This window comes from Chiloscyllium plagiosum, unplaced genomic scaffold (genome assembly GCF_037043375.1).
Source record: "Chiloscyllium plagiosum isolate Xiang-an unplaced genomic scaffold, Cpla_swu_hap1 HiC_scaffold_35, whole genome shotgun sequence".
NCBI classification, from domain to species: domain Eukaryota; kingdom Metazoa; phylum Chordata; class Chondrichthyes; order Orectolobiformes; family Hemiscylliidae; genus Chiloscyllium; species Chiloscyllium plagiosum.
The window spans coordinates 60,820,266-60,847,517 of record NW_028270173.1 but is presented as its reverse complement, the minus strand read 5'-3'; the positions used below and the strand labels follow the sequence as shown (position 1 = coordinate 60,847,517).

General features: G+C 41.6%; 1 pseudogene across 1 annotated transcript; it reads left to right on the top strand.

The window, feature by feature from the left end:
- Positions 1-1,833: 1,833 nt before the first annotated feature.
- Positions 1,834-11,103, top strand: LOC122541627 (uncharacterized; annotated as a pseudogene). Its single transcript, XR_015752920.1, has 2 exons — positions 1,834-2,591; positions 7,854-11,103. The product of XR_015752920.1 is annotated as an uncharacterized LOC122541627 (transcript).
- Positions 11,104-27,252: the final 16,149 nt, after the last annotated feature.

Sequence of the window (27,252 nt, the reverse complement as noted above, 5' to 3'; positions counted from 1 at the left end):
CAACTGCCTGGTAACAAACACAGATCAAAGGGGATTGGATAGAAATGATGCCATTGTTGTCTGACATTCTGAAGGGAGTGTGCGAATCAGTCTGTGTGACTCACTTCACATGATAACCATCAGGAACTTTGGAGGGTCAGCATGATCATTAAGGGGAAATGGTCAGTTCAGTCACTGAGGGTATAAAAGGTCTCGTTCAGCAGTCTGACCACTAGAAGATAGAATATAGAACATAGTTTTATTGTCATGTGTACTCCATTGGGAAGTACAGGAGTGTGTTGATACGTTTTTCACAATTTCTGCCTCTTATGGCACCATCTTGGGAACAAGTACCTAGGTACAAATCTTGGATACAAAAGAGGAAGAAAAAATAGTTCAGAGTTTTAAACAGAGTTTTAAAAATGTTAGAAATAAGACATAGTTAAGCTCTTATTAATTCAGGTAAAAAAAAATTCAAATAAATATTACATTGCAGAAGCTCAGTGCAGGGCCTCCTCACAGGACCTAACTGCCTCCTGCAGACCCCAGTCCAACAACCATTCCCCTCCACGCCAAGCCTCTGGACCGCTGCATACGGAAACTGAGCTGTTCCAAGGTAAGTTCCAGAACTGCCTCCCTCATGCCAATCTCTACCTGGGACTTACTCCCCACACGCTGCTCTGGCACTCAGGTGGACCCTTATCACACACGAATGCCAATTGCCAGTTTGAGAGTTCACTTTTGACAGCAGCTCCATATATGTAGCTATGTGAATGCATTCTCAATGAAAGAAATGTGTAATTACACCACAGACTTGTTTTGTACCATTGTGTATCCAGAGTAAGACAAGAATCTGGTGGACAGTCTGGGGAATAGAGAGGAGATATCTACAATTTCTTTATTCACTTTGCAACATGGCTGTGTTTCAATAAACGGAGGTCGGGACAAGAGGGGGAGGGATATACAGGAAGCTCATGGCCTGGGGAGTCATTCATGTGGTTCTAACAACTTTCTACATGGAGGATTTGAAAAACAAGTTCAAAACTAAGTAAAAATAAGGCTGAACTTTCCTGTGAAGACTGTGAGAATCCTTGGGTTTTATTTCTAACACATTGTTAGAACTGTGTCTAAATAATAAGTTTCCCGAGCGAATGAAAGCAGAACAGTCCATCAGCAGAACTAATTGAAGACAACCCCTTAAGATGTTCATTCCAGTTGACACCAGGGACAATGATTTGTGAATGAGTGTGCTGGTGAATTATCAGGCTTGATAACTGTGAACACTCGTTCTTACAATATCACGTATGAAAGTGCTATCGCCAGTGTGAAGGCATTGATGATTCATGAGTGACGATGACTTTGCGAAAGTTCGGTTGCACACCTCACACTTGAAGAGTTTCTCTTCCATGAAGTTGTCCTTGTGTTAAACCGTTGAACAACAAATGAACCATATGCATTAGCAGACAGTACAAAGCTGTGGAGCTTTCCTCACACTTGAACTGCCTATCACTATGAATGAGTCAGTGGTTCATGAGGCTCGATCAATGTCTGAAGCTCTCAGCACCACTTGGAGCCACTCACACTTCATCCCAGCCTCACTCTGACAGATCACCCACAGCCGAACCTTCAGAAACGTTGGTCCTGATGGAAGGCTGCACACCACTGCCCAGTTTCAGATCTGATGAAAGCTAATTGACCCCACTGATTTCCAGGTGATGGTTTCACTGCCCAACTTTCTCTAAGCAATAGTGTAAAGCGACACAATTGTGTAGTTGATCCTTGGGGGATGGTTGAAATGTACTTGCAGTCTATCCCCTCTGTTTTCTCTGGTGTAGTATGGCACAATCCTTCCATAAAACAGGGAAAGGAATCATGATTTCCTCAAACTCCCTCTCTTTTGCTGAAGGAGCTGACTCCTCAGTTAGAGACTATTCCAGTGAGTGCCAGTTTGCAATTTCCCTGTGTGGGAGGGGTTCAGAGACAAATCCAATCTTTTCCCTCATTTAAATGTCACACATCCACTGTTTCCATCAGGAACACTGGATAATGGCCAAGAGCAGACAATTGAGACTACTTTTTTTCTTCTGTCCAGACCCCCAACTTCCCAAGCACTGAGGTCAATGGAAAAGGCAGTTGGAGTATAAAATGAGTTATCTATTGTTTATGAGTTGGAATTGTGACAGTGAGAATTTGTTGAATATTAAAAATACAAAGAAAAATGTCAATTCAATAAAGATAGTGACATGACTTTCCTTGCTTTCCAAAATTAGTTGAGGAAAATGCATTGGTCAGGAAATTCAGGAACCTGAGGAAAATATTGCTTCACCGTAGCTGATGAAAGAGTTCTGGTTTATCCTGGGAAATTAAATTATATTGCATTCACTCCAAATGCACATCCTAAATTCAAATATCAATTATAGTATTGGGCAAAACTTGATATCCATTTCTCTCATCAGTTCCCCAAGATTCGGGAAATTCGTGTTGCTCCAGAAATATTTGGATTGACTGTGAGAGACGTCAATCAGAGAGCCACCCACTCTGCACATTGCCTCCTCTTCCTCTTCCAGAGCTGGTTCACTTCCTATAGGGACTGAAAACCAAGTGAGGAGATGGTGAGTGAAGGAGCAGCTTTTATACAAATTGTATCCCATAATATCCACACCAATCTTCAGGCAGTCTGACTATCCTGTGGGTAATCAGGGGTGGAAATGTCCCTTATGCTGTGTGAGAAGATCCAGCTGAGAGAGCTGTTTACTCGGTGCTTTGTGCTGAACTGTGTGACTGGAGCTGTGTGTTGGATAATGAGTGTGTTTATTGGAAGCATTCTGCTTCAGTTTTCAAATGCCTTCTGGATATTCCACAACCTCACCTCACTAATCTCCTCAGAAAAGAGAAAGAAGAAAGGTTCTACAAAAAGCCTTTCACAACCAGCTCGTTACAGCCAATTGTATAATTTTGAAACTGGTCACCGTCGTAATGTTTCAGTGGTGGAAAATGTCTGCACATCCACCTCCCAATGGTAGTCTTTTTTGGGATTCTAACTGAGGAATTGTTATATTTTATTGACAGACTTAATTTAAAAATTATGTTAATTCCCAACTGAGCCACTTAAAGATAATGCAGGAAGGATTTTCAGTTTTCAGATTTTCATAAAAATAAACGATAAGGAACATTGACTAACTAGTTGGCAACTGATGCACTAAATTACAGAAAGGATAACTCCTTTTAATTCATAACATGACTGAACACTCGACACCACTATAATATTTTATATCATGTAGCCTGTGGAATGACAGTTTTCACAGGGAGCAATTAAATGACACTGCCACCTTCCAGTGGGCTCACCTGTTTCCATTTTAATCAATCATACATTTGACTGACCATCAAAAGCCGCTTCTGAGTTTCCAGAGTTTGAACGGACTGTCAACACTGAGACCTGTCCATCCATTCGTTCCCCGGCCTTGCCAGGATTAATCTTCTAGAGTCTTTAGATTGTCAGTGTGTGTCTCTTCAACCAGAGACATGTTCTCTCCCACATTCTTCCTGGCAGCCCACAGAAAGAACACCATCTCCTTTCGGCTGACCACACTGACTGCAGTCCTTACTGTCTTTCTTAGACCTGTCTGTCTCTCTGCCTGTAATCTCAGAGACAGAAAGTCTGTCGAGTTAGCTTCATCTCCTTTCCCCTTTGTTTTCAGTTCTGGTCACTTGGCAGTTTGCTCTGTAAGTCCCAACCTGTCCCCATGGAAACAAGAGAAGCTGCCTGTTCCTGGGCAAAGCAATGCAACCTCTGACTATCCACCCTTGTGAGGATATTGTCTTTACCCTTTAAAGGTTTTGATGGCTCAAAACATAACAACTTTACAAACTTTGCATTTAAGGCATACTCTTGAGTCTTCTCAGCTGTGGAGAGGGATTGAGTAGTCTGGAGAAGAATTCTCTCAGTTCCTTAGGGAAGGCATAGGTTTGATCATTCACCCATTATTGCCTTAAGAGACTTTAACATTGTGTCTCACTCTAATGTGCTAGGGACTGATGTGGATCAAAAGTGAAAGTATTCATGGAGCTGGCTTCTCTTCACTGGTTGTCCACAAATCTCAACAAAATGTCAGAAACAAAATATCAATTGTTCGGAAAACTTAGCAGGTCTGGCAGCATCTCAGCAGAAAGCAGAGATAATGTTTTGGATCCAGTGAAGCTTCTTAAGAAACTGTGCTAGGCTGTAAAATCATAGTCATAGAGTCTTACAGCACAGAACCAGACCCTTATGTCCGACCAGTCCATGCGAGCCATAATCCCAAACTATACTAGCCTCACCTGCCTGTGTTTGACCCATATCCCTCCAAACGTTTCTTATTTATGTACTTATCCAAATGTCTTTTGAACGTTGTACTGCACCCGCATTCATCACTTCCTCTGGAAATTCATTCCACACACGAACCATACTTTGTGGAAAGAAATTGCCCATCATGTCTTTGTTAAAATCTTTCTCCTCTCACCTTAAAAATTGTCCCCCATCCTAGGGAAAAGATACCTACCATTCACCTTCTCTGTACCCTCATGATTTAACAAATCTGTATAAATGACCCCCAACCTCTTTCACTTCAGTGGAAAAAATCCCATCCTATCCTTATAATTCAAATGCTCCATTCTCAGCAACATCCTGGTAAATCTCTTCTGAACCTTCTCCTTCCTATAACAGGGTGACCAGAACTGGACAAATACTCCAAAAGAGGCCTCACCAATGTCCTCAACATGTCATCCCAACCCCTATAATCAAAGGTCTGAGCGATGAAGGCAAGCATGCTAAACACATCGTTAACCATTTATCTATGTGTGATGGAAACTTCAAAGAATTACGCATCTAAACTCCTCACGCTTTCTGTTCTGCAAATCATCCAAGGCTGTACTTTGAATTGTATACATCCTGCCTTTGTTTGTTTTACCAAAATGCAATTTCTCACATTTATCCAAATTGAACTCCATCTGACACTCTTCAGCCCATTGACTCTTTGTAATGCTATATAATCTTTGTTACTGCCCACTATGCAACTAATTTTGTTATCATTGCAAACTCACTAACCATTTCTTCTATATTCTCATCATTTGTATAAATGACAAACAAAAGTACACGTGGCCCCAATCCCTATGGAACACCCGTAGTGACAGGTCTCCACCATCTCTCCCTGTCTCCTGCCATTAAGCCAATTTTGTACCTAATTGGCATGCTCACCCTGAACCCCATGTGATCTAACTTTACTAATTAGTCTACCACGTGGAACCTTGTCAAAGGCTTTACTAAAATCCAAGTAAACAATGTCTTATCAGTCCGCCTTCATCAATCTTATTAGTTACTTTCTCAAAAAAACGTAATCAAGTTGGTGAGACACGATCTCCCTCGCACAGAACAATACTGATGATCCCTAATCATTCCTTGTCTCTCCAAATCCATATAAATCCTATCTCTCAGAAACACCTCCAACAACCTATCCACCACATAAGTCAGATTCATAAGACTATAGTTCCCAGGTTACTCCTTATATCACTTCTTAAACAAAGGTAACACATTAGCCACTCTCCAATCATCCAGCACCTCACCCATAGTTATAGATGATACAAATGTTTCTGCAAGGAGTGTCACAATTTCCTTTCTCACTTCCCACAACGTGCTGGGATACATTAGATCAGGTCCCGAGATTTATCCACTATTTTAATTTCTAAGAACTCCAGTAAAAACCGTGGTGAAATATTAATTTCTCTTCCATCTCTGTGGTACAACACAAAAATGAACTATTTGATATTTAAGGGGCCCTACTTTCTCTCTGGTTGCTCTCTTGCTCTTAATGTACCTGTAGAATATCTTTGGATTATCCTTAATCTGATTTACCAATGCTATCTCATATCCTCTCTTTGCCTTGTTGACCTCCCTCATAAAAATGCCTCTTCACTGTCAAGAGATTCATTTGAACCCAGTTGTCTAAATCTACGATTCTCTTTTATTCTTGACTCAATATTTTTATTCATCTATTGTTCTCGAAGCCTACCAACCTTCACTCTAACAGGAACATGATGACCCTGGACTCTTGTTGTCACATATTTGAAAGCCTCCCACGTATCAGACATCCCTTTATTTGTGAGCAGTCTCCTCCAATCAACTTTTGAAAGTTCTTGTCTCATACCACTAACATTTGCCTTACTCCAGTTAAAAACTTTAATTTTATGGAAGACTTATTGTTTTACAAAACTATTTTAAAACAAATATAATAATGATCACTGGACTCAAAAGCGTTCCCTACTATTACTTGTCCTGTCTCATTACTGAAGAGATGGTCACGTTTGCTTCACTAGTGTGAACTGTGGTGGAATACGTCATTGCTGCTTCTCATAGCTCTCTGCACCTCATGGACACCCAGCTTTGGGATCTGTCCTTCACCTACTTCCTTAGTGATGATAAAGTAATCGTTCATCACTTGGGAGGGAGTGGTAGTTTTCCTTGAACTTGTTTGATTTGAAGCACTCACAATCCATGGAGTCAATATTGAAGACTTCTCACCCACCATGGGATGGGACATTCCCAGGGATAGTAACAGCGGAATCGGGGATGTTCCCAGATTGATATAATTCAGTGTGTATTACTGCTACCTGACCAGTATGTGGGTAGCTCTCCTCACGAGGGACGTGTCCTGAGAACTTAGAGAAAATTTACAAATTTCACTGGGTTAAAATCATCTTTAGCTAACTCTGACACAGTGTCAGGATTATCTAGATCTCTCTGATTTTCCTTTTATTATTAGACTTTATAGTAATTGTTTATTTATAGTTTGCTCGGCCATGTCAGTAGAGTCAATCATGTTATGTGGGACTGGAGTCACATGTGGATAAGACCAGGCAGTTGTGACATGTTCCCTTCCCAGAGAATAATATTTGGATTTGTCAGCAAATTTTCATGATTTTATTTTGATTGTATGCCAGTAATTCACATTCACAACGTGAGTGATTGAAATGAACACCAGAGGTGCTTTTACAGGGAACATAAATAAGCAGAGGAAGCAACAGAGGATCTGCTGATAGGGTGAGATGAAGAGGGTTAAGAGGAGGCTCATGTGAAACATAAACACCAGCATGGAGCAAATTGAATGGCCTGTTTCTCTGTAACCTTCATGATTAGCTTTGAACTGTCAATCCCTGGATTGTTAATTTAGCTCCATAGTAAATCAGTTGCCAAACCTGGAGACACATTTTTTGAAATATCTTTGAACGCTTTCTTTAAAGGCTTTCCCTGAATGCCTTGACCTTTACCATAGGTTTGGATTTGAAAGCTTTGCCAGTGCTGTAGCTGATCCCTAAATTTATGATGTGCGACCTGAGTGAGTGCAGTGTATCGAAATCCCTGAGAAAAATCGAAATCCCTTCAATCAGCGACACTTCAGCTTCTTGCACTTCCCATTTATTTTATTTTTCTTTAAATTAGTTTTGAAAACAAAGGGGTGAAAACTCAAAATAGTAAATGAATTAACATTTTTCCTGATTATTTTTCATTTTAAATGGCAACTCTAAGGTTAGAACTGTGCGTCACCAGCATGACACGGTCTCATAATGAATTGAAAGGCTGTTTTATACTCCTCCATACTGTAGTTTTCATTGCCATCACTATGCCTGAGAAGATGGGGTCTAGGTGGAGGAAAGAAAGTGTTTGTTCCTGGTCATTATCACAGGGTGGTGTATGACAGAAAATAGAAAGGTCTTATGTCTGATCCACCCGCACAGTGGAAGAGCAGACTTGCACTCACTGTGGAACAGTCTGTCACTGAGCCCCTTCAGCAAAGGAGAAGAGGGAATTGGCGGAAATCATGTTTCCTTTCCCTGTTTTACAGAAGAATTGCACTGTACTATACCAGAGAGTACAGAGAGGAAATATAACACAGATCCTGATCATCATCCAAGGAACAACTACACAACTCTGGGAACACATCTAGTCTCTTCACTGCCTCATTCAATACAGCAAAGTTGAGCAGTGAAATCATCATGGTGGAACTGGTTGAGTCAGAGGAGCTTTTGACATATTATCAGATCTGAAACTGGTCAGTGGTAAGGAGCCTTCCATCAGAACCTTTCTGAAGGTTCAACTGTGGGTGATCAGTCAGGGTGAAGCTGGCAAGAAGTGTGAGCGGGCTCTAAAAGTGGTGAGAGCTTCAGTCATTCATCGAGCCTCATGAACCACAGACTCATTCCTACAGGGGAGAGGCTGTTCAAGTGTGAGGAGGATTCCACATGCTTGTAAGATGTCTTGACACACATTTTGTGTCTGTTATCCAGCCACAGGAACGATAAACTATTCAAAGTCTAAGATGTGTGACCAAAACGTACCACAGTCATTGAATCTCGACACACACCAGAGCAATAGGCAGAAGCCATTCATGTGTGAGGTTTGCGACAAATCATTCGCACACTCATCAACCCTTCACAATCATCAGCGTACTCACACTGGGGAGAAGCCATTCTCATGTGAAGTTTGTGACAAATCTTTTTCCCGGTCATCGATCCTTCGCAATCACCAACGTGTTCACACTGGGGAGAAACCATTCATGTGTAAAGTTTGTGACAAGTCTTTTTCCTGGTCATGTAACCTCCATGATCATCAACGCATTCACATGGGGGAGAAACCATTCACATGCAAAGTATGCAACAAATCATTCTCATACCGAATGAACCTACAGGTACATCAATGCATTCATACAGGGGAGAGGCCATTCCCATGTGAGGTGTGTGACAAAGCCTTTGCACAGTTAATGAGCCTTCTACAACATCAGGCAGTCCACACAGGGGAGAAACCCTTCAAGTGTGACATTTGTGATAAAGCTTTTACAACATCTACTCGGCTTCTGATGCATCAGAGCATCCACACAGGAGAGAAACGCTTCAGGTGTGAGGTTTGTGAGATATCTTTAGCTCAATCTTGCATCAGAGAATTCACACAAGGGGGAAACCCTTCAAATGTGAGGAATGCGATGAATGCTTCTTGCGGTCATCAAATGTCCGCACACATCAACAGAGTCACACGGGAGAAAGTCTTCACCTGTCCAGCATGCAACAGATCATTCTCACGATTATCAAATCTCCATGCCCACCAACGCAGTCATACAGGGGAGAGCCATTTATGTGTGAGATGTGTGACAAATCATTCTCGTGTTTAATGAACCTCCGGGTACACCAATGTATTCACACAGGTGAGAAGCCATTCACATGTGAGATATGTGACAAAGCCTTCACACAATTATCAAGCCTCTTAAGACACCAAAGGGTTCATACAGGGGAGAAACCTTTCAAGTGCAATGTTTGTGAGAAAGCTTGCACCCAATCTGCCGATCACCTGAGGCACCAATGGGTACACACATAGCAGAATCTGTTCAAGTGTGAGGTGTGTAACAAGGGCTTTGAATAGTAAACAATAATTGTTGCATTCACAAGGGAGTGACCATTAAAGTGTAAGATGTTGGTAAAGCATTTATAATATCTCCATCCTCCTGGAAAACCATAGGATTCACATGGAGCAGACATTCTTTGGCTGCTGTATTCATGACATGGCTTTTCCCCAACATTGACCTCCTGAAACATTAGCAAAGCCACACTTAGAAGAAACCATTTCAGGTATCAGGCGCGTAATGAAGTTTTCATCCACTCAGCGTGTCTCCTGGTCCAACAGCAGTCACAGCAAAGAAACCCTGTCAGTGAGTTCCGTAATAAAGTCTTCACACACCATGTCTCTCACATCATACACCGATGTCTCCACATGGACTTGGTGCTGGGTCACCTGCTTCTGTTGCACTGAGAGCTGTTTGTATTGTTTACCCTCCGATGCTTACACAGAGGAGCTGTTGTTTAAAAGTATATCTGTCTCAAACCTCTCCTATATCACCAGTGATATCAAATTTCAGTAAAGCATGTGAAAAACCAAAGATCTTTGCAAGTCAACAAAGTCCTCTTTGAAAATTGCTTTTGTCTGCACGCTCCAGTACTGCAGTGAGACTTGAAGTGTGTATCGGTGACATATAACAGCGGAAGACTTCCAGCAGCAATTCCTGCACTGCATCTTGTGGACATGTTGGAGGCTGAGAGGTGGCAGAGATTGAAAGGCGCTAGGCCATGGAACAATTTGTGCTTGAGCTTGTGAATTTTAAATTTGAGGCTTTGAGGAACTGGGAACTAATGCAGCTCAGTGAGCACAGGAGTGATAGGTTTGTGAGTCAGTCACAGAGTCAAAGAGCATTCAGTCCATCTGATCCATGCTGACAATGTTCCCATACTAAAGTCATCTTACCTGCCTGAATTTGGTCCACATCCATCCAAACCTCTCCTATTCATGAATTTATCCAAATGTCTTAAATGTTGTAATTGTATCTGCATCCATCACTTTCTCTGGCAATTCATTCCGTACATGAAGGACTCTGTGTAACACAAATTGCCCCATGTGTCTTTCTCCTCTCACCTTAAAAATATGCCCCCTTATTTTGAAATGGCCCTTATCTATGCTCCTCATGATTTTATAAGCCTCTAAAAAGTCACCCCTCAACCTCCTAACTCTAATTGATTATGTTCCTAATCTGATGATTATTGTCAGAATGTTGATGTCCTTATAGAACACTCATTTTGTTGACTTGCTGTATTGTTAGTCAATTAGCATTGTTATGAAGATTGTTATTGTTGTACTAAAGCTGAACTGTGAATGTTTCTACTGTCCTAAATGCTATTTTCAATGTAAAGTTCAGTTTTCCTTTACCAATATGGAATTAAATGAGATTTTTATTTTCCAAAATGGCTGATGTAGCTCTAAAAAATATATGGTTAGTAACTTTCTCAAAAGTAGTTCTAATCAATAATATGTAATGAAATTTTGACTATCAAAGGTGACTGTCATGATATTGTTCATGGTGAACTTTCTTCTGCATTTGAGTATTTTTGTGCCAAATTGGTAGCCACATGAACAGATTCACACAAAAAATTCTTTATCTCCAATTTGTTGACTTTTATTGAAAGAAATTGAGAAAACATTGAGATAATAAAAAACATTAACTGACTTGACAGGTTTCTGAAACTTTAAATCTAATAAAAGATTTTTATTCCAAAGTACTTCATTCACATGATATTAAGCTTGTTTCTGAAGGATTTTCTTGACTTGTTTTAGTTATCTTTGTAGTTGAGTACAACATGTTAAATCATTATTGGAAGTCTCAACTCTGTTTCCCAGCCTAGTTTTCAGTTGGAAATGAAACCATTTATTTTCTTTCCTGGAAGGCATTGAATCCTATTTGGGTGTTTGGTAATTAGCTGCCTTTTCATGGGTGCTTGCTCTGGTTTTGTCTCCCACGCTGCTTGTGGGCTTTTAATGCTCTCGCTGCTAAAAAAAAATCTCGCCTATGCCAACCAGATATCCTAACCTAATCTAGTCCCATTTGCCAGTACTTGGCCTGTATCCCTCTCAACCCTTCTTATTTATATACCCATCCAGATGCCTTTTAAATGCTACAGATTTTAAAAGGCTTTTCCTCAGATATACAATTGTTTCTGGTGGTTTGCAAGAATTTGCTGTTTAGAATTTTCTTTATTCTTCATAATAGCTGCTCTATGGGTTTTCTAGCTGCTAGCTGTTCTTAAAGCCGCAACAATTTTTTGAAAAAGTGACGTTTGAATTAGTTTGCAGGCCAAACAGTCTGAGATCTGTTTCTTGATTTTTACTGCTACTATGATTTTCTTGGCAATGGAGCCTGTCACTACCATTTTTTTTTGTTATGTCGTTTTAACCACACATCCGTTAATTTGGTTTCATAACAGACTGGTTGAGGAGAAGGCAAGGTCAAGAACTGTTTCAGGCTTAGGCTTCTATTTAAAACTGTTTCAGGCTTAGGCTTCTATTTAAAACTGGCAAATAAGTTTAAGATTAGTTACCACAATAAATGGTACTCAAAGATATACCAGGTTCTAACCTTACAGTTATAATATTGAAAGACGATTCAATAAACTCTACCACCAAATGCTAGTTTATTGACTTCACATGCTGCTCTGCATGAATTTCTAGCATTTTCCTGGCTAGATTTTAGATTTTCCCAACTCTCCATGTCTTTCTCAAATGCAAAAGAAAAGGAAAAAAACAAGGATATCAACAAAAGATTTTCCTTTAATTTAATAGATATGAATTTCTTCATACCTCCATTTGTCTAATGAATAATTATACAGTCATAGACTCATAGAGGTGGACAGCACGGAAACAGACCCTTCGGTCCAACTTGCCTATGCCAACCAGATATCCTAACCTAATCTAGTCCCATTTGCCAGTACTTGGCCCGTATCCCTCTCAACCCTTCTTATTTATATACCCATCCAGATGCCTTTTAAATGCTACAATTGTACCAGCCTCCACCACTTCCTCTGGCAGCTCATTCCATACACGTACCACCCTATGCATGAAAAAGCTGCACCTTGCATCCCTTTTATGGCTTTCCCTCTCACCATAAATCTATGCCCTCTAGTTCTGGATTCGCGCACCTCAGGGAAAAGACTTTGTCTATTTATCCTATCCATGCCTCCCATGATCTTATAAACCACTATAAGGTCACCCCTCAGCCTCCGACACTCCAGGGAAAACCGCCTCAGCCTATTCAACCTCTCCCTATAGCTCAAATCCTCCAACCCTGGCAACAACTTTGTAAATCTTTTCTCAACCCTTTCAAGTTTCACAACATCTTTCCGATAGAAAGGAGACCAGAATTGCACACATTTTCCGGTCACTAGCAAAGTTATGATGCTCATGCATGGCACTGGCAGGTATTAAGATCAAAAGTGTACACACCTTTACAAAGTAGGAACTGTTTACAAAGTTACAAAGTATCTTCAGCACAGAAACAGGCCTTTTGGCACAACTGATCTTAAATCATTTGCTGGTCAGCTAAGATTGGTTTATTGAGTTGGGAAATTTCTCACGTGAGCTACCCACCTTGACAGCAAACATCTAGCCTTAAGAACCTTCAAAATATTGAGGAAGATTAAAGGGAACGCTTCTGCTTTTTTCAAATAGTGTCATGATTTGATCATATCCATTGAGAGTTATATAGAAAGCGCTGAGTTTTACCTGAGCTGAAGTGTATGGAAGGGGACAGATGAGAAGTTGGACAGGAGAACATTGGAATGGTCTTGTGTAGAAGTAACAACAGCCTGGAGCAGGATTTCAACAGCAGGTGGACTAGTGAGATGAAATGAGTGATGTTGCATTGAAGTATTAAGTGACCTTTGTTAAGGAGAAGGTATGGGATCAGAAGCTCAGCTAAAGGTTGAAGAAGATGACGCTGACCAATTGATATTGAAAATGGAAGTGAAGAGAGAGATTGAGAGTAATTTCAGTATTTTAACTCAACCTACCTGCCTTTACTCTTATAATCTTTAATACCCTTGCCTAAAATAAATCTATCAATCTCAGTTTTGAAGTTTGCAGTTGATCCTCAGCCTCAACAAATTTTTGTAAGGAGAGCGTTCCAGATTTCCACTTCCATTTTTGTAAAGAAGTATTTGCTGACATTACCCCGAACTAGTTTTAATTGTTCTAATTTTAATGCTTTGCACCTTGTTCTGGACTCTCCCACAAGAGGAGTAATTTCTCTCCACCTAATCTATCAATTTGTGTAATCATCTTAAACACTTAAATTATATTATCTCTTAATGTTCTCATCTAAAGGGAATACAAGCTCAGTCTCTTGCTCTTCTGGTGCAGTGGTACTGTTTTACTCATTCAAAGGATATGGGTGTTGCTGGCCAGGACAGGCCAACCCTAATTGTCCAGAGAGTAGTTAACAGTCAATCAGTCACTTTCTGTGGGTCTAGAGTCACATGTAAGCTAGGTCAAGTAAGGACAGATGAACCATATAAGCTTTTTCAGCAATTGACATCATTAGACTCTTAATTTTATTGAATTCAAATTATTTTGTCTGTCATGGTGGGATTGAAACCCAAATCCCCAGAACACTACTTGGTCTCTGTATTAATATTCATTAGTGATAATAACACTGGGCATTGCTTCCTCTTGCTGAGGTTCTGCAGACCGGAGTTCCCCATTGAGTACAGGACATCACGCTGCACCGGATGTTGGTTTGGCCACTTTTGCACTACTTTAAACAGGTTGACCTGCTATAAGGCTATTAATAAATTGGAGAAGGTGCAGAAAAGAATGACAAGGGCTGAAACTGGAGAGTTTAAATGGAGAGGCTGGAACGTTTTTCACTCGGATCATGAAAGGTTGAAGGTTGATCTTATAGACTTAAGGAGCACAGATAAGGTGAATAGCGAAGGTACTTTCCCTAGTCCAAGGGAGTTCAATGCTAGATGGCATAATTTTCAAAACTGGAGAAAGAATTAAAAGGGACCTGAGGGGCAGCATTTTCACACAGAGGGTGGTTTGTATGTGGACTGCCAGAGGAAGTAGTAGATGCAAGAAAAGTTACATTTAAAAGACATTTGAACAGGTACATAAATAGGAAAGGTTTAAAGGCTGGGCACAGGCAAATGGGACTAGTTTAGTTTGGGAAACCTTGTTGGATAGATGAGACTGTTACAGTGCCGTGTGACTCAGCTGCATCATACCTCACCATGATAATAGTGTGATATGTTCACCTTACACCCTTTCAAGATTTATTTCCTGTCCTGTGCTTTGTTACTTTGGTTGTTTTAAAGTTGTGTACAGCATAAATGTTTTATACTTTTTTCTATTGTTTTAATGTTTGCATACTTACAACTCAATAAATTTGCATTTTCTCTAACACCAAATTACCTGATCATTCTAGGTGTGTTCCTAGCCACTAACATAGTTAGAATCCTGGACATAATATATTTGTCAATCTCACTTTGGGCTAAGATACTTTCTGTAGTTTCTTCAGTTTCCTTCTGCCTCTCGTTGTATTTGAGGCAAACAGAGCATGTACTGATTTCTGTCTCCATGGAAGAGGTTACCAGCCTGTCAGAGGTTACAGCTTGAGCAGCACCACTTTGTATCAAGCATAAATGATCAGGAGATTCTCTCACACATAACACTTGCAGTTGATATATTGGTAGGATTAACTGATTGATTTGAATTTGTTTGTCCAAACTTAACTTTTCTGTGAAAGAAAAACAGCATTGTCATCATGGTGTATTTATATTCACTGAAACACTCAGGATCCTCCTTGAGAGTCCTGTACACTATATATTCCAGAATGTCATTGTGGGATGGGATACTATCTCCATCAGTGGGGTTATAATTTCCACTTTACAGGAAACACAAATGGTTCCCTAAGAAAAGATCTGCATTTACACATCAACTTTTAGAATATTGGGACATCAAAAAACACTTTACAATAAATGAAGTACTTTTTGAAGGGAGGTCCCTTTTGTAATTTAGGAAACTATAGCACAAGTTCGAGAAACAGCAATGCGAACATGACCAGAAAATTCATTTTAATTAAGTTGATCATGATATTTGCCAGTGGAGCCACACAGGGGAGAACCAATCAGAAACAGTTTCCATGATACAGACCCTCCAGGGAACCAATTGTTGGGGGGGATAGGCTGTGTGTACGTTGGGGAAGAATGGCTTCAATCTCAGTCCCTGCTGCCAAAGGGCCACCATTTACAGAAACACGCTTCTAATCTTTGCTGATCTAGCATCTTAGTTTATGCGGTTGAACACTGAGGACCATGTGGAGAGGATTCTTTTTAATCCCACAGATCGCCTCTTCATTAATCCTATAGCTTTTCTTCAGGAAGTCCCACCCCCAGCCCACACTATATTAACTGTATGATGTATAAACATTCCCACCAATTTTGCCCCATGTTACTTTCTCAAACATTTCTACTTCCCTTTCAGAGTGATTGTTTTCTCTGAGCTCATTTTCTTAATTGATGCACTTTGGGCAAATCAGTGATTTGACCTTCTATTACTCCGCCGTGTGCATGAGAATTTGTTCAAACTGATGTCACACAAACACTTCTGGGAATCCCTGATTATCCAATCAGGGCATTCTGATCAAGTAACCAATCAGGACACTGAAATGTGAACCAATTAGTGCAGTGAAAAGATGTCCAATGTCAAAGTGAGTTTGAGAATGAAATGTGGGCAATATTTATTACAAAACCAATTGTGAGAAACTAAGCTCACTCACATCAATAATTTCAGTCTGAGACAAGATCTGAAGCAGCAGTATCATTTATTACACTCTTTCAGGAGGGTGTGTAACAGGTAGGCACACCGAGTTTAACGAGTACATAACATTTTATGCAATTCATTTCTCTTTCCCTCCTCCCATTGCTCCTCCCCTGTTTACATCTCCCACTACTCTAAACCGGCTGTTTATCTCTGGCCTCATCCGGCCTTGCTCGTGACAAAATGTATGTCCTGCTTGGCCGTTTCACCACATCCCTCTGTGGTGTATTGTTATATATCCTCCTTCACTGCCATCTGCTTCCTTGCTTGCTAAAGCAATATTTCCTTCCATTCTTTACTCACACTGAGCCTTATGACCGCCTGATTGTTGTCTTTTTTGTTTTTGCAGAAGCGGGAAACAGATGCTTGTAACTGTTTGTACAGGCATATCTAGCTTAACCTACACCCTCCCCCCCCCTCATGATTCAGCCTTGTGATTTTTGCAGATAACATTTACAATTTTTCCCTCACACCAATCATTGATACAGACAACACTGGTTGACAAACAGTTACACCCTACAACAGTCTGAGTTCTAGGCAGAGGTTCGACAAGCTCAGACATTTTTCTTTAGAGTGTAGGAGACTGAGGGGGGATCCGATAGAAGTGTATAAGATCGTGAAAGGCATGGATAGGATAAGTGCACTCAGTCATTTTCCCAGGTTTGGGGAATCAAGGACTAGAAGGTTTGAGGTTAGAGAGGAAAGATAAAAAGGGAACCTGAGGGGAAACGTTTTTACACAGAGGATGGTATGCATATGGAATGAGCTGCCAGTGGAGGTGGTTGGGGTGGGTACATTAACAACATTTAAAAGGCACTTTGACAAATTCATGGATAGGAAAGGATTAGTCGGATGTGGGCCAAGTGCAGGGAAATGTGATTTGTATGGAGACATTTTGGTCAGCATGGCCCAGTTTGGCCAATGGCCTGTCTCCATTCTGGGGGACTCTGTGACTCTAACATCTTTTGGACAGCATATAATTTGGGTAATCCAAAGCCTTTATTGTAATAGTCCTCACAAGACATTGCAAACTCTTTTGAGGATGTTTAAAAGTCTGTTTACCTATGTCTCTCAATTCACCAATTGCAACTGGCAGGCGAGGCATTAGGGGAGGAGAGGCGAGAGAGAGATTTGATTTAAGGAGACGGAACTGGGAGCTGAGGCCGGGAGAGTGCAGGGTCTTGGAACAATGGGCCAGAAATTGGAGGATTAACTTGTGTTCATTCCAAAAATAAATAAAAAATTGGTGCCTTCCAATGCAGCATCCAGTGGAACTCCCTCAGAACAGGAATCCACACAGACAGCAGTGAGGGGAATCAGTGCAGGAACCCACACAGACAGCAGTGAGGGGAATCAGTGCAGGAATCCACACAGACAGCAGTGAGGGGAATCAGTGCAGGAACCCACACAGACAGCAGTGAGGGGAATCAGTGCAGGAATCCACACAGACAGCAGTGAGGGGAATCAGTGCAGAAATCCACACAGACTGCAGTGAGGGGAATCAGTGCAGGAATCCAACAGACTGCAGTGAGGGGAATCAGTGCAGGAATCCACACAGACAGCAGTGAGGGGAATCACTGCAGGAATCCACACAGAGATCAGTGAAGGGAATCAGTGCAGGAATCCACACAGACGGCAGTGAAGAGAATCACTGCAGGAATCCACACAGACAGCAGTGAAGAGAATCACTGCAGGAATCCACACAGACAGCAGTGAAGAGAATCACTGCAGGAATCCACACAGACAGCAGTGAAGGGAGTCAGTGGTGTGGACACACTCCCATTTTATAGTAATAACTGGCATAATAGAAACATTCTACGCAAATGTAAAGTTAATATGTGAATGGGTCATTAAGAGTTGAAAGGATGACGCTGGAAAAGCACTGCAGATCAGGCAGCATCCAAGGAGCAGGGGAGTCAACATTTCAGGCATAAGCTCATCATCAGGAATGTCATCATTAAGTCAGGTGGTAAACCATGTAAATGGGGATGCAAGTTGCGAGGTTTGATGATGTAAGCGGGTATGTGAGTGAGGTGGCAGTTGGGTAAAGTTGGTGAATTGGTTGGGTATTTTGGGTGTAGTAAATTAAATAGGTTGTTTTCAGGTTTGGGGCTTAGCAGCTCAGGTTGGAGTGCAGACTGGTGGCAGAATATAATCAGGGTAGGTTAGTTCCAGTAGAGCTGATGTTGAGGAGGATCAGTCTAGGGCTGGTCAAAGTGTCAAGAAGGGAGTTGCAGAGAGAAACAATCGGAGTGATTGGGGTCAGGTCGATAGATACCTAGGAATTGTACTACACTTATACCTTTTGTTTTGTAAATATATTTATTAGCAATTTTTTTAACTTTACAAACATATAAAATTATTGAAAAAAGCAATCAATCTCAAATACCAATATAATAAAAAGAAAAAAAACACAAATTACAACTACTATCTACTAACTACTAACCTACTCTATAATACAAAGCAAACCCTAACACTGTGCAAAACAACACCAAAAAAAAAGAAAGAAAAGCAAAAAAAATCAAAAAAACAGCACAAAATACAGAACAGCTATGCTCGGCACAAGGCTCCCAAACAAAGGAACGGGAGCATTGTATATATACCCATATTAACTCGGGAGACCTCCTCCAGGGCCCAGGGCTTGACAAATCTAATCATCCTGGTTAAACAAATGCCCTATTTAAGATAACTGATAAATCTATATCCAAATAACTCAAGTAGGGCTGCCATGTCTTATAAAAATTGTCTGTTGTGTGGTGTTCCATGTTTGTGAAAAGTCCAAGTGAATGTGCTCCATAATTAATTTCTGCCATCCCAGCAAGCCCAGCAGGTTCTCAGACACCTAATTCACCAGAATATTCTTCCTTGCACAGTGTGCAAGAATATTAAATAGTTTTTTCCCATGCCCATCTAAAGATGGTAAATTCGGTAAACCTAAGAGGAGAGATATCGGGTCTACTTTGACTTCAGTTCTCAATACCCTCCCTATCTCTCCCACCACAGCGCTCCAATAAACACGCAGCCTGTGGCATGTCCAGAAGCAATGGGTAAGAGTACCTACACTTATTTTACATTTGGGGCACACTGAAGATGCCCCTTTTTTAAACTTCGCCAGACAGTCTGGTGCCAGATGAGCCCTGTGCAGAACTTTAACTTTGAACTGTAACTGCGTGTCCTGTTACAGATTGAGATCTTTCAAGTAATCTCCCATATGTTCTCCCATGTTTCAGAAGAGATCTCCACTCCCAGCTCTTGCTCCCAGAGCTCACATAACCAGTTAATATCCTGCCAGGCCCTGCCATCCAGCAGGCGATAGAGGGCACTAACCGAAAGGGTGCTTGTGGAACGTAGCAACAACCTCTCTGTATCAGGCTTGTAGGGCTTAGCAAGAAGCGTAGTCTTCCTCTGGATGAAATCCCTAACCTGCATAAAATGGAAAAGGTCTCTGCTGGGCAACCCGTGTTTATGGCTCAGTTGCTCAAAAGACATCATAACCTCCCCATCAAACAAATCTCCCAAATTAGAAACTCCTCTCGCTGCCCATAGTTTGAACCCTGAGTCCATCATCCCTGGTCGGAACCCTGACATGCCAACTATAGGTGTAAGTGGCAAAGTCTTGGATAAACAACCCTCACTCTGACGCATTGTCCTCCATGCCTTGACTGAACTATGACAATGGGGTTCAGGCAATGGTCCATAACTGTCCTCATCTTATCCATGAACAACAGGTTAATAAGAGGACACTTTGCCTGGGAGGCCTCGATATCCAGCCATATTGAGTTTGGATCGTTAGCTACCCAATTACAGACAAAGGACAGCAGGGAACTCAACTGATACCTTCTGATGTCTGGGAAATCAACTCCTCCCCCTCCATGAGGCAACTGCAATTTAGTAAGTTTGATGAGGGGCCTCCCACGATGTCAAAGGAACCAAACCACCCCATAAGCTGCCGCAGCGTTGACCTGAGAAACATTATAGGGAGCATACGCATGGGATAAAGCAAACGAGGAAGAACATTCATCTTAATGAGAGATATTCGGCCCAGCCATGAAATTGGAAGAGCCTCCCATCTCTGGAGATCTCACCTAATATTGTCGAGCAAGTGAGCAAAGTTAGTCCGAAATAACAGATCAAACCTGGGGGTAATAAAAATGCCTAGGTATTGGAACCCTGCCTGTGACCACTTAAAAGGGAACTTAGGGCCACCTTCAACTTCTGGCACATCCCTAAGGTTTCCCAAAGGCATAGCCTCCGATTTTGCAAAGTTAATCTTATATCCTGAAATAGCCCCAAATGAATTGATACATTGTATCAAATGGGTACGGAGGTCATCGGGTTCGATAAAAACAGAAGGACATCATCCGCGTACGGTGTAATCTTGTGTGCTCTCGATCCCATTTCCGGAGCGGTTATGTGGACGTGGTGACAAATAGCCTCTGCCAGCGGCTCTATCACCAACGTAAACAACAACGGTGAGAGGGGGCAGCCTTGCCGATTACCCCTACCAATTGTAAAATTCCCAGACTTCACCCCGTTGGCGATGACCGGGGCCAGAGGGTGGCGATATAAAACCTCCACCCACCGAGCAAAGACTCCACCCAACCCAAACTATTCTAAGACATAAAAAAGACACGGCCATTCCACCTGTCAAATGCTTTCTCTGCATCTAAGGAAATTACCAACCCCTGAACTGATCGTTGCTGACAAGCTTGGACCATATTCAGCAACTTTCTAATATTATTGGTGGACCTTTGGCCCCTTATAAAGCCTGTCTGGTCATCTTTAATAATATGGGGCAACACCCTTTCCAATCTCAGTGCCAGGATCTTGGACAGAATCTTGAAATCTGAATTTAATAGAGAGATGGGCCTGTATGAGGCATAATCCTCAGGAAACTTCCCCTTCTTAAGAATTAGGGAAATATTAGCTTCTCTCAAAGATGGTGGTAGGCGTTCATGCATAAAGGAGTGATTGTACATCTCCAACATCGGCCCTGACAGAATCCCTATGAACCCCTTATAAAACTCACCCAGAAGACCATCAGGGCCAGGCGTTTTCCCACTCTGAAGTTGCCTAGCTGCCTACTGTATTTCCTGAACTGTCAAGGGGGCATTAAGGAGAGAGGCCTGTTCCAAGGTTACCCCTGGGAGGTCCAGTTTCTTAAAAAAGGTCTCCATTTTAGCCCTCCTGTCCTCACAATCTTCAGACTGATACAATTCAGAGTAAAAGCTCCGAAAAGCCTCATTAATCTTTTTAGCATTGTATGTAAGGATCCCGGCGCTGTCTCTGATTGAGGAGCACGCTTTTTACTTGTCAGGTACGCTAAATACTTCCCTGGCCTATCCCCATATTCGAACAGCCTCTGTCTAGCAAAAGCAAGTTCTTTCTTTGCGGTTTGTGTCAGTATTGAATTCAAGGCAGCCCAAAGGGCTGCGATCCGCTGTAGCTTAGTCACTGAAGGCCGAGCAAAAAGTGCTGCCTCCACGGCTTCCAATCGCGTCTCAAGCAGACGCTGCTGTTCCTCCTTCTGTCATTTCCAGTTAGCCGAATAGGAAATAACTAATCCCCTAGCAAAGGCCTTAGCAGTCTCCTATAGCATGGACGGACTACTAGTCGTGCCTGAGTTGATAGTCAAGAATTCCTGAAACTCCTTCAAAAGGTATTCCACAAATTTGGAATCCTTAAGGAGAAAAGGGTCCAAACGCCAGTGCAGCAAACCTAGCCCCTCACTCTTGGCCTTAACCTCCAAATACACTGCTGCATGATCAGAGATAGCTATATTCCCAATTTTACAGCCCATAATCGAATCAAGAAGGGCTGAGGGAGCCAGAAAGAGGTCAATCCTCGTGTGATATTTATGTGGGTTTGAAAAAAAGGTGAAGTCCCTGCCGGTAGAGGGAAGACATCTCCAAATATCCACCAGCCCCAACTCCTCACGTAAGTCAACCACCTGCTTGGCCTGTGAAGAAATAGTTGGGGGCCCACAAGGCATCCTGTCCACTGTCGGATCCAAAAGACAATTTTAAAAAAACCCCATAATAATGTGCCGTGTTCCAAAAGCACTCAACTTAGAGAATGCACTAATCAAAGATTTGAGGGGATGCGCCGGAGGACAGTAGACATTTAAAATGCCATATTCCTCCCCATGTATCAGGGCTTTAAGTATCACAAACCGTCCCTGCTCATCTTTCACCTGCTCTAATAATGTGAATGGAAGATTTTTCTGGATAAGTACTGCCACTCCCCTACTTTTAGTTGTAAAGGATGAAAAGAATACATGGTCATAATCCCCCGTTGTAATTTCAGATGTTCTCCATCATCAAGATGGGTTTCCTGCAACAAAGCAATATCAACCTTTCCCTCTTAAGGCTAGAAAGCACTTTTATCCTTTTAATAGGCGAATGACTTCCCTTAATGTTCCAGATGCACCATTTAATAAGACACTTAGCCATATCCCCTTTCAGACATCCTTGAACCCCTCGGAGGGAGAACCCTGTTTACAAAGTGCTGAGCATAAGTAAATAAAGACTCGTAGAATCGAAAAAAACTATATATACAAAAACTACTCTATCATAACTATAAACAACTATTACTACCAAAAAACTACAAAGAAAACCAACTATAGAACCTTGAATGGAAGACTCTTCCCCCTGCCCATAGGGGGCACTCACCCTACCTATCCCCTCCTTCACAGCTCCTTCAAACCTGGACTGTGCCCCAGCCTTAGGCCAGAAAAATGAACAAGGAGATGATCCTTAAATCAAAAGACAATGTCAGGATCAGCACTCTACTCATCCCTGGCTTTATGACACCCCTACTTGTGACTAAAAGAGAAGCAAAACAAACAAAAAAAAAGGAGAGAGACAACAAAGAACAGCCACAAAATTTCCCATCAGAAAATCCAGTTATTAAAAAAAAAGCAACAACTTATTCCAAAGTCTTTTCCCCCTTTCCAAAAAGGAAATTATTAGGGAGAAAGAAAGGAATTTAAAAAAGGAAGGGAAAACATGGCGAAAAATAGAAAAGAGAACAAACATTAACCATATTCTTCAGGCCAATCTACAAAGTTTTTAGCTTTATCCGCCGAGTCAAATGTATAAACTGAATCCTCATGGCTGAAACAAAGTACTGCAAGGTATCACATGGAGTACTGGATGCCCAGGTTCCTCAGCCTCTTTTTAACTTCATCGAAGGACTTCCTCTTCCTGGAAAAACATGATTTTTGCCCCTTTGTACAGCAGCATATGCAGATCTTTTCCCAAGGATCTGGAAGCTTCTATAACTTTTTGCTTGTCCTTATATGAGTGGAAGTGCATTAGGGTGGGGATGCTGCACCGGCCCTGACCTGTGCACTGTAACCTGATACGCCCTTTCAATCTGAAGCCTGCTGGACTCGATGTGAAGGCCCAAAAACTTAGGCAGCCAGTTTTCAAAGAAATTGACGGGCTGCTCACCTTCCTCATCTTAAGGGAACCCAACAATTCGGAGATTTATCCTCTGACTTTGATTTTCTAGGTCGTCAATATGGTCTCGCAAGACCCGCACCTCTTGCTCCAGCACCTGGATCCAACTGGACAAGGACTCCATTGCAGCTTCCGAGGCCTTAGTTGATGATATGTCAAAGCTCCCCTGACCTGACCAATTTCCAGATGACGGTTTCACTGTCCAACCTTCAGCAATGCTGTGAAGGAACTGGATGATTTCCCACAATTGTGCAGTTGTTCTTTGGGTGATGGTCAGGATCTACTTGTTTATCCTCTCTGTATTCTCTAGTGTAGTACAGAGCAATCATTCTGTAAAACAAGAAAAAGAAACATGATTTCTTCCAACTCCTTCGTCTCCTTTGCTGAAGGGGCTGACTTCTCAGTTAAAAACTGTGACAACAAGGAGTGTCAGTCTGCTATTCCCTGTGTTGGGGTAAGGGTGAATCAGATACACGTCCTTTCATTCCCTCACTCGACTGTCACACACCCTCTGTTTCTAGCAGGGACATTGGATAGTGACCAGGAGCAGACAATGTGCCTACTTTCTTTCCTCCACCCAGACCCCCATCTTCCCAGGCATTGTGAGGGCAATGGAAAAGACAGACGGGCAGCGTGTAAAATGAGCTGTCGATTTGCTCTGAGTCTGAGTGGTGCTGGTGAAGACCAGTCTTGTCTTACTTGTTTCATATAAAAAACACTCAAATGAAAAAAATCTTCCTTGTGTTTTAAAATTACTTGCAGAAAACTCAATGGGCATGAGTGCAAGTCCTAGAGCTGAGGGCAGTTTTGTGCAGCTGACTGCACATCCCAAATTCAGCCATGAGCCACAACACTAGGAAAAACAATCAAATCCAAGCCCAGGTTTTGGGCATTAAAAGGTATTTCAAGAATTAAGACTTCAGTTTTGACAGCTGAATAATAATGGCACTGCATCAACAATCCAGAGACTAAAAGTACAAATCAAATCACATCCATAAAGTGACATCCATATGATTACAGTGAGAAACTGGCAACTTGGCCAAATGGTCCATGCAGGTGTTTATTATCCGCACAAAATAAAAGCGTGAAAATGTTTAGTTTGTCCTAAAAATCCAAATATTGTCCTTCAAAGAATGGAACCTACTCAACTGCCTCATCTGGCCTACATGTGACTCCAGTCCCACACAACACAGTTGACTCTGAACGGCCCTCTGAAGTGATCAAGCAAACAATAATAAACAATCACTACAAAGTTCAATAATAAGAAATCTCTCTCAATCCTCCCCCTCTGAGGAGGGAGATGTCCCTGAGCACTGCCCCTCCTACTAGGCAACACTTCCTCAGAGAAATGTATTATTCCAGACCTCCACCATCAGTAAGCTACAGGAATTTTAGTTAATTATAGAGAAAGTAAATGATTTTAGGGTTAAACCTTCTGGAAATGATCCCATTCTGCCATTAAAATTAAAGAAGGAAACACTGTCCTCAGGCAACTTAGGAATGTTTGATATTCATGCACACTGGACACACAAAAGTCAGCCCTTCACCATGAAAATTGCTGCATGTGTAAAAATCACATCACTATCACTCACCTCATCATTCCAAATCTTTTCTGCCCTCATCCTCACACACCACATACCATTCACTCATTATACTTGTGCTCACTAATCTGTAATTGCTTCCACTCTGAAAATACCTCCGTTTAAAATTCTCTTTCTCGTTTGCAAATCTGTCTACAGCTTTTCTCTTCTCTACCTCTACCATCTCCTCCATTCCTAAAACCTTAGGACTCCCTCAGATCTGGCCTCACCAACATCTCCCATTTTAATTGCTCCAAATTGGTGGCCATGACTTGAAATGCTGAGGCCCAAATCTCTGGAATTCTCTCCCAAAACATTACCGCCTTTCCATATCGCTGTCTCCTTTAAGACCCACTTTAAGACCAACTGTATTGCCCAAATTTGTGATAATTTATCTGAATATCTCCTCATGTGATTCAAGGTCAGTGTTTGCTTACTAACTGAAACCTGAACGATTATATAAGATAAATAAAGATTTCTAGAGTTCTGCTCATATTAAACATCCAGTCACTTTTTGAAAATTAAGGGCGTGCTGCACTGTCAGTGATGCTGGGATTCAACTATGATGTTAAACCGACAGACGCCTTTTCTGCTCTCTCAGAGATGAGTGTAAAATATTCCATGGTACTATGTTGAAGGTGACGGGAGTTATCACTGGTGATGTAGACAAAATTAAACCTCCATCAACCTAATCAAAAACGGATTGTCTGGTCATTATTACTTTGCCGTTTGTGGGAGTATTCTGTGCACACACTGGGTGCGACGTTTCCTGCACTACAACAACACTTCAAAACTGACTTCATTGGCTGTAAAGCATTTTGGGATACTGGTGACCATGAAAGGCTCCATATAATTGCGAGTTTTTGCTCTTTTCTAATGCGATCACAAAGATAAGACAGTGGGAAGTCTTCAAGGGATTTGAAAAGACAGGAAACGTCGGGATCCCAACACAGAGACAGAACTAACCCTTCACAGTTCACAAGATAATAAACAGCTCCCAAAACACACAGAGAACTCAACAACTGGAAATTGACGAGAATCCTCAGACACTCTGCATCTAATTTCAGGAATGATCCATCAACAAAACTCAGCCTGGAAACCAGAAGGAAATGCTTCCAATAAACACACTCAATATCCAACACACAGCTCCAGTCACACAGTTCAGCACAAAGCACCGAGTAAACAGTTCTCTCAGCTGGATCCTCTCACACAGCATAAGGGACATTTCCACCCCTTATTGTCCACAAAACAGTCAGACTGCCTGAAGATTGGTGTGGATATTATGGGATACAATTTGTATAAAAGCTGCTCCTTCACTCACCATCTCCTCACTTGGTTTTCAGTTCCTCTAGGAAGTGAACCAGCTCTGAACCAGGAAGAGAGGGTGGGCTCTCTGATTGACGACTCTCACAGTCAATCCAAATATTTCTGGAGCAACATGAATTTCCTGAAACTTGGGAAACTGACCGAGGAAATGGAGGTGACTTTGAGCAGCAGATCAGGTGGGGATTTAAACTTGTCACTGTCCCATCTGAATAAAACCTCACTTATTGCAGCTGCTGTCTCAGTTTCCCCGGGAAATGTTTGATTTCTGCTCTGGGAATAGCATTCGTCATCCTCAGACTGACATTAGTTATGGATGTTTATCCTTGCGATAATGTGCAAGGGATCAGAACATGCATGAATTCAGAGAGGGCATGAGACTATGTGAGAAAGTTGTGAATTCAGGACTAGGATAATTAATGGAAGTTTGTCCATTTGGGGCTAGTAGAAGGGAGGGAAGTGGTAGAGGCAGATGATGGGATGGTTTTAATCATACTTACCTGAGCAGAGAGGTCAATAACCAGGGAGCAGAGATTAAAAGTAATTGATGGAAGGATTAGAGGGAGTTGAAGAATATACTTTATCACCCAGAGCGTGTTCAAGGCCTAAAACGTTCTGTCTGGAAGGATCATTGAGGCAGAAACCGCTCCTCGTATTTTAATAAAACATTCGGAAAGGAATGGAAGAA